Genomic DNA, 15006 nt, shown 5'->3' with positions numbered 1-15006 from the left:
TCGGCCGGCCAAAGCAACACGTTGACACTCTGTAGAGCATGCTGGATTGCAACAGCGATGTGTGGACGACCGTTATCCTGTTGCTAAACACCGCCTGGAAAGCTGTTCATGAATGGCAGCACAACAGGTCGAATCATCAGCATGTATGATTTTGCAGTCAGGGTACATGGGATAAACACGAGAGCACTACTGTTGTCGTACGAAATCCCACCCCAGGTCATAACTCTAAGTGTAGGTCCAGAGTGTCTATCATGCAGACAGGTTGGTTGCAGGCCCCCAACTGACCTCCGTGTAAACAACACACGGCCATCACTGACAACCGAGCGATGAGAAAACACAACAGACCTCCCCCCTGCCTTTCAATGAATTCTCGCTTGACACTAATGAAGACGCAAATGACGGTGGTTTGGGATCAGTGAATTGCGCGCTACAGTGCTTCTGCCTCGGAGTTGTCCTTGAAGTAACCGATTTGTAACAGTTCGCTGTGTCATTGTGGTGCCATCTGCAGCACAAATTGCTGCTGCAGAAGGCGTACGATGCGCCAGATCCATACGACGAACATGGTCGTCTTCCCTCTCGGTAGTGTTACGTGGTCGTTCGGAGCCATGTCTTCTTGCGATCGTACGTCCTCGAGAACACTGTCGCCAGCAACCATGTACAGTGGTTACATTCCGGTCAAGTCTTTCTGCAGTATCGCAGAAGGAGCATCCAACTTGAGGTAACTCTATTGCAAGACCTCGATCAAACTTACTGAGATATTGGTAAGGTACTCTTAACATCAACTCACCAAGTGATATCTCAAAAGTAATTAATGCTCACGTCTATTACATCGCGTATTTAAAGCAAACATGATTTGCATCCTGATAGTGACGCTGCCAGCGGCACTCTTATGCGATAGTCGCAAAATCTGAATACATTTCATCTTTCCGATCTAGAAACGCATCTACCAGCTTTCGTTTGCATTGCAAACCTCCTATTTGGTGTTGCGATTTTTTCTCCGTCAGTGTATAACACTTTACTTCCTTTCAAAACTTCACATATGCTCCATTACTGTAATTGCTGTATTACTTTCATGCTCTCTATTTTTTAATGTTGATTGGCGTAGCTAAACTTGAACCAAGTGTGATTTGAAACCTGAATTTGTTGTTAATCTTGTTTGTAAACGGGTCCACAGCTTCTATACATTTTTCAAAAGCAAACATTGTCAGTTATAGACTGTAAAACGTTTCCGTTTACTTGCTATTAGCCAATTTCGACAGTATCGTCATTATGAAGCCACATGCAGAATACCTCTATCCACCATGCCGCAACAAAGGTGACATAAATTAATCCATCTATACACTTGTGGAAACACACTTAACCTTCTACAAGGTAGTGTTTATTTGCCGCTCCAAGCGGATAGTATTTTTTTTTAAGAAATACATTTATTGGGTTGGTTGGCTGAAGTGTAACCCACGGCCAGTATATGACTAGACGAAAGAAATCTCCCAAATGCACTTTCAAATTGGGGGCAGAATGGAACTAGCAATCTGGGACTAACCAAGCCAGTCCTTATCTCCTCAGTTCGTTATTTTTTTTCAGGCACGCCATGTTGTTTTGCCATATTGTCAGGTATATAATTGCATGTGGCACTCTATTTCACCCCACAGGGAATGGGAAGGTTCCAGTTTCCGCTGAAGGCATCTTGAAATTCCTCACCTTTCCCCCTCTTTTCTAGCGCATCTTGGCGTATTTAGCTTCACAGACTAAGCATAGATGTGCACACCTACAGCACAGAAGTGTTCTCGAGACTACGACGACAGATCTGCAGTGTAAAACAGTCATCACGGGTCTTCCTTTTATATATGCAGACAGTAAACTACTGTTGTAATACCGTTGCGCCGCAAAGGAACTAGGCGCCGGAATCAAAAATGGTTCAAATGGCTCTGAGCACTATGGGACTTAACTTCTGAGGTCATCAGTCCCCTAGAACTTAGAACGACCTAAACCGAACTATCCTAAGGACATCACACACATCCATGCCCGAGGTAGGATTCGAACCTGCGACCGTGGCAGCCGCGCGGTTCCGGACTGAAGTGCCTAGAAGCGCCCAGCCACAGAGGCCGGCGCGCCGGAATCAACCAGTTCCTTTATTCAGCTCTTATAAGGGCTGTACGAGTAAGTGCGAGAGAAGACTGAGGAAAGTATTTCATAACGGTTCTGTAAACGTTCTAATCCATCTCGGCTGCGGAATAGTGCCGAAACCGCCGTCACATGAGGGAACTGACGTAACTACCTCTAAAGAGTGTGACAAAAAATAGAACAAGATATATGGTGACACGAAGCCATCACCTACCAAATTACTAAATGCTGATTTTCCAACTAGTTCCACAGATGAAGAGGCTGAAATAATGTATGATGAGGTAAAAGAAATTATTCAAGTAGTTAAAGGAGACGAAAATTTCACTTTATAATCATTTAAGAAGGTTGTATACGTGAAGAAATCTAGAGACAATGGGAGTTTTCAGATTGATTATACTGGGTGTCCCACGACGAACGGTCATTATTCAGGGAAATGACAGGAATTATCATAAGAAGCAAAACGGCCTGCTAAACATGGGGGCTTTAAGATGCGTACCTTAATATCTACGAACACTTGTTCATTTTCGCTACAATGAAATACATTTATTCTACTGAACAAGTGCTCATAGCTTTTAAGGATGCGCTTTAGAGCCCGTGTTTACTGGACCTTTTTCCTTGGTTTGGTCCATACTACTACTTCTCAAAGTATGGAAGTCAAAGAGCTTACAGTAGGTTTGTTTCACAGTATCGAAGATGAAAAAGTGCTCATAGTTCTTAAGGTATGACATTTAAAGCCTCTGTTTACTACACCTTTTAGCTTCGAATGATGAGTCCTGTCATATCCCTGAATACTGACGATTCCTCCTGGGACATCACGTATAATAGTAAGATAGAGATTTTGAAAACATTTTAAACTGTAAGACATTTCCTAGGAGAGATGTATACTCTGATTATGAACTGCGGATTAAAACTGAAGAAAAGTTAAGGAGATGGCACCTGCTTAAATTGAAAGAAGTAGAGGCATTTGGGAGGAGCAACGATGGACTGAAACAGGGGAAAGGAAGCGAGTAGAAGACGAATGGCTAGCTTTGAAAGATGAAATATTGAAGGCAGCAGAGGATCAGACAGACAAAACTACAGGGGCAAGTACACATTTTTGCATAACAGAAAGTGCAAACTGGATGAACAGGAATGGCTAGGAAACAAATGCAAGGCCGCAGAAGCCGATATAACTAGGGAAATAATAGACGCTGCCTATAGGATATTAAAGAGACGTTTTGTCAAAAGAGGCAGCTGCAGGAATATCAAGAGGTCAGATGGCAAACCAGTACTAAGAAGAGGAGGAAAATCTGAAAGGTGGTAAGAACATGAAGACCTATAAAAGAGAAATCATCGTGAAGGTAATATTTTAGAAACAGAAGTGGAAGTAAATGAAGAAGAGAGGGGAGATTTTATGGTGCTAAAAGTATTTCGCCGACCACTGAAAGGCAATGGACCTGGCATAGACGACATTCTCTTAAAAATTACTGTGCTCTTTGGAGAGCCAGCCATAACAAAACTATTCCACCTTGTGTCTAAGATATATGAAAGAAACGAAATAACATCAGACATAAACGAGTGTAGGAGTCCAATTCCAAAGACTAGTGCTGAAAGGTGTGAATGCTATCGAATCATGAGTTTAATATCGTGGCTGCAAAACACTGGCACGAGTTATCTGTAGAAGAATGGGAAAGCTTGTAAAAGCCGATCTCTGGGTTGCAGGAAAGAGTAGGAACGCGCGAGGCCATACGGTCCCTTTGATTTAGCTTGGAAAATAGGTCAAAAATAAAGGCTAACGTAAGTTTATAGCGTTTGTATGGAAAGCTTTGGACAGTATTGGGTGGAACACAATCTTTGAAATGCTACAGGAAGCATGTATAAAATAAAGGGGGGGGGGAAGCTTATTTGCAACTCGTACTGAAGTCAGACCGCAGTTGTGAGAGTCGAAGGACGTGAAAGGCTAACACTGTTTGGGAAGGGAGTGAGATCGGGTTGTAGACTATCGTCGTTGTTATTCAGTCCGTTCAGTGAACAAGCGGTAAAGGAAATCAAGGTCAAGGTCCTGCAGAAAGTGTCATCACTTCTGCCTCTATTCTGTTCATTTTTGGAACACAACCTACGACCAGCTTAGAAGTGATGACGCTTTCGGGAGGACCTGGCCATCATTTTGTAGGACAATGCTCAAGCAAGTACAGTTCAAGCTGTTACTGATTTGTTTGACTGATGGGGCTGCTAAGTGCTATACCACCTACTCCACTCCCCTGACTTAAGCCCTGTTGAGTGCAACTCGATTTCTAAACTGAAGGGAACACTACACGAAATTCGCTTCAGAACTGCTGCAAATTCGTCGGACAATAGAACGTGCCGCTCGAACTGTCAACACAACTGGCACTGCTAAGAGTATCCTACGGCCTCCACATCGATGACAACGGATTATACACAATGCTGGTGATTACTCTGAAGGTCAGTAAAACTTTGAAACACGCATCTATTTTGTACGAGCAGTAAATAAACAGTTGCCACTATTATAGTTCCAAACCTCATATATATATATATATATATATATATATATATATATATATATATATATATATATATATATATATATGAGGTTCATCTCTGAATGAATCTACATCCTTACACAAGTTATCAAGCGATATATATATATATATATATCGCTTGATAACTTGTGTAAGGATGTAGATTCATATATATCGCTTGATAACTTGTGTAAGGATGTAGATTCATTCAGAGATGAAGGGCGTCCACACAATAGACTTAAAAACTTAGTTTTAGATGATTCATCACTGAAGTGGACGTGAGACTATGGCTGGTCTTATACTCTTAGAAATTCGGAATACCGACAGTCGTACGTTTTGTAAAATATTTTAATTACGCGACCAGTTCTGAACACTACATTAATGTTGTCTTTAGGCACCTATGCAGTCTGAACGGTGATAGGCAACTATCGTCGCATTACGACAGATATCATGTGTATTTAGTGATCTCGTAGATTTCTATTTACACTTATAGTTGTTAGGTGGCCGTAGTGCACACATTATGCAAATAGAAATCCTTGAGACCAGACATGGTACCTGTCCTACTTTACCGATGGTTGGATATCACCATTCAGCTTGCATAGGGGCCTGAAGATGACACTAATGCGGTATGACACTAGTCGTTTTATTACTATATTTTATAAAAAGTACAGCTACTGGTATTCGTTTTTCTACAAATGAGAACTTAGTAACTGCATCAAATACGTTTCCGTTTTACAGAGTCACAATGCTTTCCGTCGTGCTCGGGAATGTCAGATTCGCAGTTTAGTAGAGTTACATACAATGACTGTCCGCCTCCGGTAGCTGAATGGTCAGCGTGACGGATTGTCAATCCTCTGGGCCCAGGTTCGATTCTCGTCTGATTGGGGAATTTTCTCCGCCCAGGGACTGGGTGTTGTGCTGTCCTCATCATCATCTTATCATCCTCATCGACTGCAGGTCGCCGAAATGGCGTCAAATTGAAAGACCGGCACCCGGCGAACGGTTTGCTACGCGGGGGGCCCTAGCCATACGATTAAATAAAAACGTATAATGACTGCTAGAAATTAATGATCATTCTATAATGAATACAAATCTTGTGCCAAGATTGCAGGATAGCGCAAATGATCTCTCTTGCTTCCTCTGCGGACTCCTACGCTGACGTTCTGTCTGCTTATCCACCTGAAAATGATTAGCATTTGCTTTACCACACTCACCTGGACGTCTGCTGTGTTGATGGACTGGAGTCGTCGCAGATACAGGTTTCACCGACGTAACAGACTCGACGAGGCACTCTTAGGAACTGACACGATTCACTAAAAGGTGGCGAAAGTGTCTCTGCAATCAACACACGTGATGGGAGTCTCAAGATGTAGCACGTTAAAGTCAGGCTGAGAAGGAGAGAAGTGGCCTAAGAGAGCAAGCAGCAGAGTTACGCGTACAGCGTTCAGTGTCGCCGGTTGCTAGGATGCGGTGACCGCGAGCGGCCGCCACTGCTCGACTGAAGGCTGCCCGGGAGATCTCGGCGTACGGCGGCTGGCGCGGAGTGGACCTTCACCCGTGGCCGCCCCACCAGCGCAGCGGCCAGACCTGCCTCCAGCAGACGCGCCGCGCCGGCCGCTGCCGCCTTCCTTCCTGCTGCGTCCCGACACTTGCGTCAGCGCTGACCCCAGAGTACGCCGTTCCTCGAACACGGGCAGGCTGTTGGGATTCGGTTAGGGAGGAGGAGGAGAACGGCGTGGTACATTTTATCGTTACAGTGGTCACGATTCGCGAGAAACGGGAGATCTGAATGGATTTCCCGAGGGGAAAGCAAAGACCAATGGCCAAAGCAACAGGAAACAAGGTTATACAGTACAGCTCAAGCAAGTAAGATCTGAAACATATGTGTAACATAGGCTGAGACAGAAGTCCTGGGATATCTCCTAATATCCAGTCTGACCTCCTTTCCTCCGGCATAGTGCAGCTGTCGGACGTGGTACGGACTCAACAAGTCTTTGGAAGTCACCTGCAGAAAAACTGAGCCACTGTGCCTCTATAGCCGTCCATAATTGCGAAAGTGTTGCCGGTGCAGGACTTTGCGCACGAAGTGACCTCTCGATTATGTCCCATAAATATTCGATGGGATTCATGTCGGGAGATCTGGATGGACAAACCATTCTCCAGAATGTTCTTCAAATCAGTCCTGAACAACTGTGGCCCAGTGCCATGTTGGGCAACATGAAGTCCCTGAATGGCTACAAATAGTCTCCAAGTAGCCGAACATAACCATTTCCAGACAATTATCGCTTCAGTTGGACCAGAAGACGCAGTTTATTACAAGTAAACACAGTCCACGGCACTGCTACAGCGCCAACACCTGCTTGCACAGTGCCTTGTTGACAACTTGGGTCCATGGTTTCGTGGGGACTGAGCTACAATCAAACCCTGCCATCAGCTCTTACCAACTGAAATCAAGATTCATCTGACCAGGCCACAGTTTTCCAGTCGTCGTTGGAAGGCCCCTGCAGAAATACTGGGCCAGGGTGCTTCTACAGCCGTCCATAATTGCGGAAGTATTGCCGGTGCAGGACTTTGCAGACGAACTGACCTCTCGATTATGTCCCATAAATATTCGATGGGATTCATGTCGGGAGATCTGGATGGACAAACCATTCTCCAGAATGTTCTTCAAATCAGTCCTGAACAACTGTGGCCCAGTGCCATGTTGGGCAACATGAAGTCCCTGAATGGCTACAAATAGTCTCCAAGTAGCCGAACATAACCATTTCCAGACAATTATCGCTTAGTTGGACCAGAAGATGCAGTTTATTCCAAGTAAACACAGTCCGCGGCACTGCTACAGAGCCAACACCTGCTTGCACAGTGCCTTGTTGACAACTTGGGTCCATGGTTTCGTGGGGTCTGAGCTACAATCGAACCCTGCCATCAGCTCTTACCAACTGAAATCAAGATTCATCTGACCAGGCCACAGTTTTCCAGTCGTCGTTGGAAGTCCCCTGCAGAAATACTGGGCCAGGGTGCTTCTACAGCCGTCCATAATTGCGGAAGTATTGCCGGTGCAGGACTTTGCACACGAACTGACCTCTCGATTATGTCCCATAAATATTCGATGGGATTCATGTCGGGAGGTCTGGATGGGCCAACAATTCGTTCCAATTCTCCAGAATGTTCTTCAAATCACTCGTGAACAACTGTGGCCCGATGACGGGTAACATGAATCTTTGAATGGTTACAAATTGTCTCCAAGTTGCCGAACATAGCCATTTGCAGATAATGATCGGTTCAGTTGGACCAGAAGATCCAGTCCATTCCATGTAAACAGAGTCCACACCACTGTTACGGAGCCAACACCTGCTTGCGCTGTGCCTTGTTGACAACTTGGGCTCATGGCTTCGTGGGGTCTGCGCTACAATCGAACCCTACCATCAGCTCTAACCAACTGAAATCAGGATTCGTCTGACCAGGCCACAGTTATACAGTCGTCGTTGGTCCAACTGATATGGTCACGAGTCCAAAAAAGGCAATGCAGGCGATGTCGTGCTGTTAGCCAAGGCACTCGTGTCGGTCGTCTACTGCCATAGCCCAGTAACATCAGATTTCGCCGCCCTGCCTAAACGAATGAGTTCGTAGTACGGCCCACATTGATTTCTGCCGTTATGTCACTCAGTGTTGCCCTGACAACTCTACCCTATGCTGGTACTCTCGGTCGTTAAGTGCAGGCCGTCGGCCAAAGCGTTGTTCATGGCGAGAGGCAATGACTGAAATTCGGCCCTCCTAACCCTGCGCATCCCGGAATATTGAATTCTCAAACGGTTCTCGAAATGGAATGTCCCATGTGTCTGACTCCAACTACCATTCCGCGTTCAGACTCTGTTAATTCTCGTCGTGCAGCCATAATCACGTCGCAAACCTTTTCATAGGAATCACCTGAATACAAATGACAATGCACTGCACTTTTATAGCTTGTGTACGCGATGCTACCACCATCTGTACACGTACATATCACTATCCTATGAGTTTTGTCATCTCAGTATACTGTGTGGTTTTCTTTTACGCTGTTGTGGATACTAAGGCCAGTTGTCGATAGCCGGCCTGTGTGGCCGAGCGGTTCTGGGCCCTTCAGTCCGGAACCGCGGTGCTGATACGGTCGCAGATTCGAATCTTGCCTCGGGCGTGCATGTGTGTGATGTCCTTAGGTTAATTAGGTGTAAGTAGTTCTAAGTTCTAGGGGACTGACGACCTCAGATGTTAAGTCCCATAGTGCTTAGAGCCATTTGAGCCATTTGAGTTGTTGATATTTGGGGAACGTGAGTTTTCTTTCGGCCTGGCAATATTAGTCTAGTCTTTCCACAACCCTAAATGAGTTGTTATCAAGGACTATGGTGCTGGATTTCGGCCTGGTGCCTTGAGAGTTTCCTAGGACGGTATGTGTTTTCCGTCACGTGTTGAAAAGGAACTCCAAGTTCTAGCAGTAAGCTACCGTTTGTAGAGCAGTTGTATTACTGAGTGCAGGAAATGACCAATTTAAAGGCCTCAATTCTGCTCCTGAGGCTGAGTGGTCAAAAGGGCTATAATATCTGATCAAAGTACCCATTTACTTACTAGCGGTCATTAATATAGAGTCCGTCCACACTTCGCTTTTATGACGACTTGAAATCTCCTGGAGTGACTTTCAGTGAGGTGTCTCAATGTCTCTGGAGGAATGGTGGACCATTCTTCTTGAAGGGCCGAAACCATAGTTGGTAATGGTGTTAGGTGCTAAGGTCTGGAGAGAAGCTGACGTTCAAACTCATCCCAAAAGTGTTCTATTGGGTTACGTCGGGACTCTGGACAGGCCACTCCATTTCAGGAATGTTAGTTTTCACAAACCATTGCCTCAGAGATGCTGCTTTTTGTCCATTTGCGTTGTCGAGCTAATACAATCAGTCATCGTCCACAAATTGATCCTCTGCTGTAGCGTTTTCTTAAGCGCAGTAAGGAAACGATACACCAACGAAGAAAAACACTGCCATACCGTAACACCACCGTCTCTTACTTCACTGTTGGCACTAGACATGATTGCAGGAAACGTTGTCCAGCCATTCGCCGAACCTAAAACCTTCCACCGGATTGCCACAGGCAGTAGCACAATCCATTACTCCAAATCACTCACTACCAGTCATCCACTATTCAGTGGCGTCGCTCTTTACACCACCTCAAGCATCGTTTAGTACTAACAACAGAAACATGTCGCCTAAGAGTAACTGCTCGACCATTATGCAGCATTGTTTTCCACTTCCTACACAGAGTCATTGTGCTAGCAGGTCCGCTGGTAGCATTTTGAAACTTACGAATGATTCCTCCCTCTGATTTCACGCGATTTTTTAGAACCACCCTCCACAATGCTAGATGGACCCTGTCTCTCAGCATACGAGGTCTGCTTGGTCTCGGTTTAGCTTTGGTTTTTTTTATCTGATTTGCACTTCGCAGTCATAACACCAACAGCTGATACGATCAATTTTAAAAGGACTGAAATTTCCCTGTCGAGGTCGTTACTCAGCTGACAATCCAGTGACTGGTCCACATTTGGAGTCACTGAGCTCTCCTGATCGATCCATTCTGCTGCTACTGCTATTCTGTTGTGAACACACTACTCTCCTCTTATACTGACGGGTCGCCCCCGGTGACATCTAGTTGGAATTGCGTAGGGATGTCCTGATACTTCTGATGAGATGGAGCATAGCTTAAAAACAATTTTATAGAGCTCTTTTGGAGTCGGCTGGCAGCGATGACGGCCGTAGGAGGCGAGTCTTATGCCTCCAGGGCGGAGGTGATTAAACCGTTAACAATTCTGAGATTCTGTGCTCCGTCGTGATTCACGAAGTATTTATTTTTAGAATAGTTCGCAAGTACGTTCCCGTGCCCCAGCGAAGACTTTGAACTGAGCAATTTCTGAACGTCTGGGCGAGTTCAAAAATGGCTCTGAGCACTATGGGACTTAACATCTGAGGTCATCAGTCCCCTAGAACTTAGACCTACTTAAACCTAACTAACCTAAGGACATCACACACATCTATGTCCGAGGCAGGATTCGAATCAGCGACCGTAGCGATAGCGCGATTCCAGACTGAAGCGTCTAGAACCTGTCGGCCACACCGGCCGGCTAGTCTGGGCGAGTGTCACTGTTTTATAAGCGTGCACACTCTCCTCAGGCAGAGGGCATGCCTCTGATCGTCAGTCCGGGAACAAGATGAAGGTGGCGTTGAAGGAATTCTGAATACAAAAAAATAATTAAAGAATGGAAACGTCAAATTTCAAAACTCACGTTTGTCAGGATGATCAAAAAAAGAATATATCTCTTTTTCGAATAAATTATATGTATCCAGTTATATGTATATGTATCCAAGGGTTCATTTAACACAGCACGATGTTTTATCCGTTGAAAGTTATTCTCTTTAATATCAATATGGAATAAACTATATTATTATTATTGTCCAGAGAGAATCCAATATACGGTTAAGTTCTCGTCATACTCTATTCGAAATCGCATGCCACTAGAATCTTTTCTTAACTCGGTTTTTATTAACACATTTCCTTCGATGTGATTCACTACGATGAATGGTCATACTTTAGGCCTATAACAAATGTGCAGACAGCGTCTATAATCGAAAGTCAAAAAAATTTAGTTTTAATGAGCCGGGCTTCCAGTGAGGTTAACTATTTCACGCAGTGGTGCATGAATTTAAGAGACGCGAATACTCAAGACTCAAACGCTAAAAGCTCGGACACTAAAATCTCGAACAGAAAGACTCCCAGATGTTAAAGACTCACAGACGCTAGAGACGTTAACAATACTTGCGTTGGGTGTATATCATAGCCATGAAACAAAAGGGACGTTCGTTAGAAACACTATGAATAAAGCCCCTTGCTACTTTATATAAAATTCTCTATTCCATTGGCTCTTATGAATAAAGCCCCTTTCTACTTTGTATATAATGCTCTATTTCATTGGCTCATATTACTCTTTTGATTTTCTCTGCTTTAAAATGGGAATTCGTAATTTTATGCGAAATACGGGAATTGTTCATGGCGAGTTCGAATAAATTTTAGTTTCGAAAAAGACCAGATATGTAACTAGGGGTTACACAGCCCCCCAACGATAACCAGACTACTTCATTTTAACTAAGTTGTCATCGTTTAAAGTAACCGCTAGATATGCTAACATTACGCCTCATCAGATTTTCTCTGAGAGGGTGGGGTTCTTCGTTAACCATGTTTGACTTAGCAGTCTCTTTTTTATGGATCCGGGTTTTGGATCTTTTATTGGGACCTTATTTTTTTCTTTCTGTTTTTCTTCTTTCCTTTTTATGACTGAGTGGCAGTATGTTACTTATGTATATGAGTGAGTGATATGACATAATTGCAGAAATTGTACAATAGGTATTTTTACATGTTCCTTATTTACTAAATTATTTCAAAGTATTATGTAAATCTTAAATATTTCCATTTTTCCTAACATTAAATAAATATTACATTCATTTCATATCTATACTGAACAAGTCAGTTACAATTTAACTACACATTCCATTTTAGATACTAGAGACAACTTAAACATTCACTCTATCTCTGTTACTGAATAGGTCAGTTTATACTAATTACACATTCTATGTATAGTCTTAAATATTTCATTAACAATCGTGGGACTCGATTGCAGTCTTGTCTGTTGTTTTGCCCGGCGAAGTCTGCAATGTCCTTTCATCTCGCCTGCCATGTGCGGCTGCACAGAGTGGTCGTTTGGGTTCTGCAGGCCTTCTGTGCGTTTGCAACATAGGGAATATGTGTAATCTACGTCATCTTTTGTCGTGCTGCCTCTTCAATGGCTAAACAACACGGCTTCTTCATTGTTTGACTCATGTTGCTTCTTCTTGTAGCTTTCAATATGATTACTTTTGTTGCGCCGCCTCTTCAACAGCTAAGCAGCACAATGTTTTCATTATTTGAGCCATGCTACCTCTTCTTACAGTTTGCACCATGCCCATAGTAACAACGGATATTCTTGCTCCCCATATCGCATAAGCTTCGTAATGCGTTCTTCGGGTTGCCTACAGCCGCCGACCTGCTGCGGGAGGGTCTCCTTTTTCTTCGGATTCTTCATCTGATTTATAACGATGTTGCATGTAGACCTCTACATCTACATCTACATACATACTCCTCAACCCACCATACGGTGTGTGGTGGAGGGTACCTCGTACCACAACTAGCATCTTCTCTCCCTGTTCCACTCCCAAACAGAACGAGGGAAAATGACTGCCTATATGCCTCTGTACGAGCCCTAATCTCTCTTATCATAGCTTTGTGGTCTTTCCGCGAAATGTAAGTTGGCGGCAGTAAAATTGTGCTGCAGTCAGCCTCAAATGCTGGTTCTGTAAATTTCCTCAGTAGCGATTCACGAAAAGAACGCCTCCTTTCCTCCAGAGACTCCCACCCGAGTTCCTGAAACATTTCGGTAACACTCGCGATGATGATCAAACCTACCAGTAACAAATCTAGCAGCCCGCCTCTGAATTGCTTCTATGTCCTCCCTCAATCCGACCTGATAGGGATCCCAAAAGCTCGAGCAGTACTCAAGAATAGGTCGTATTAGTGTTTTATAAGGGGTCTCCTTTACAAATGAACCACGTCTTCCCAAAATTCTACCAATGAACCGAAGACGACTATCCGCCTTCCCCACAACTGCCATTACATGCTTGTCCCACTTCATATCGCTCTGCAATGTTACGCCCAAATATTTAATCGACGTGACTGTGTCAAGAGCTAAGAGTATTCAAATATTACGGGATTCTTTTTCCTATTCATCTGCATTAATTTACATTTATCTATATTTAGAGTTAGCTGCCATTCTTTACACGATGTTCTTGACTAAACCGACGAACAAATTTCCTGTTGACATCAACGGACAGCTTCTAGTATAGCGTCTTCGAGTGATGAACCTCAGCGGATGGTTCTTGTTTTCTCGTTCTGGTTCCGCGTCTAGGTTGCAAGGTGAGAGAACTCCTGACGTCGACGCCCTTCGCCTACGTCATGCGACGTCTCGTAGATCATGGTTACCGTTTCTGGAGCCGTGCAGCCTAAAGATGACTCATCCCATCAAATAACAACAGAAATCCCTCAGACTCTTTGGGCTGCGGCTTCAGCGACGGGTAAGATGTCTCTACACATGCTACAGAATGATGAATATAGAACATAGCCTTTCTAATAGTTCACAACATTCATTTTGCCACTAGTGTCAGACACTAACTGTTTGCACATGCGATATTTCATTGTTTCACAATTATTCTTGATGCTCAAATCACTTTCATTTCCGCAGGCTATGCCGAGATCCTGTCCTATTCAGTTCCGGGTATAATCCTATTGAATTAATGGCTCTGTTACTTCACTTCCATTAAGTTATGCCGACCTTCTGTCCTATTCAGATCTGGGCACAACTCTACTGAAACAATTGACACTTCACTGGGCAACCACCACCGCAACTATTTAACATGCAAACAAATTCGACGACTCATTGTGCTTGTTCTCAAAGTGAGGCCTCTGTTCCTTAACAGTTACAAGTGAGATACTCAAAAGATTACGGAATCAAGTATTAAGAACTGCATTGTCATTAACCACTATACTATTAAAAAAGAACACATTTATATTCACTAAGATCACAACATTATTAAAAAAAATACATTGTGAGACTACCAAACTATAAAAAACTACTTAACTGAAGCTTCTCATTCATTGTTTCATTAACTGTCACTAGAGGTTTCACTCGCAAAATTTCTTCAAATCTTTCTGAGGAAACAAGTCCTTGGTTTGCCCCATATTATGTTCCTCAGCTAACGAACAGCTTCCCACATGCGGTATGCGAATCATCTTGTAAGGTCCGGCATAAACATGTTGTCATTTCTTGTTTAACCTATTAAGAGCCATTGACTTACGGCGTTTTCTTAATAAGACTTTTGTCCAACAACAACTTTCTATTTTTGTCTGGCTCAACCAAGATCGGTAAAGACTTAATCCACTCATTAGATTCGGGCGTGTTGTATATTATCTCTGCTGTAGTATGCCTGGTGGATGACTGCGGCGTGTTATTGTGAATCCCTTCAAAGATCGACACATACTCTATCCACTTATATTGTTGCGTTGCAGCATAAGTGCGAATAAATCTGTTAAAGTCTCTAAATATATGTTCAACTGGCGACGCTTCTGTGTGATATCGTGGTATCAACGTATGTTTTATATCTAATTTTAACATACACTCCTTCCAATCCTTGCTGGTCGACGGAATGGAGTAAGACGCTTGAAAATAAGTTTGGTGTGGATCGACATCCCTCTCATAAACGCA

The 15006-nt window shown here is 43.7% G+C and overlaps 1 protein-coding gene across 1 annotated transcript in view; it reads right to left on the bottom strand.

Moving 5' to 3' along the window:
- The window catches only part of LOC126175671 (SLIT and NTRK-like protein 6), a 107741-nt gene extending 101542 nt beyond the window's left edge, over positions 1 to 6199 (bottom strand). The window contains exon 1 of the mRNA XM_049922595.1: positions 5855 to 6199. The gene's annotated coding sequence lies outside the window, so the exon portion shown is untranslated. The remainder of the gene's footprint in view (positions 1 to 5854) is intronic.
- Positions 6200 to 15006: the final 8807 nt, after the last annotated feature.

Source organism: Schistocerca cancellata, chromosome 3, assembly GCF_023864275.1.
Source record: "Schistocerca cancellata isolate TAMUIC-IGC-003103 chromosome 3, iqSchCanc2.1, whole genome shotgun sequence".
NCBI lineage: Eukaryota > Metazoa > Arthropoda > Insecta > Orthoptera > Acrididae > Schistocerca > Schistocerca cancellata.
The sequence above is the reverse complement of the archived record's forward strand: the minus strand, read 5'-3'. Positions and strand labels throughout refer to the sequence as shown.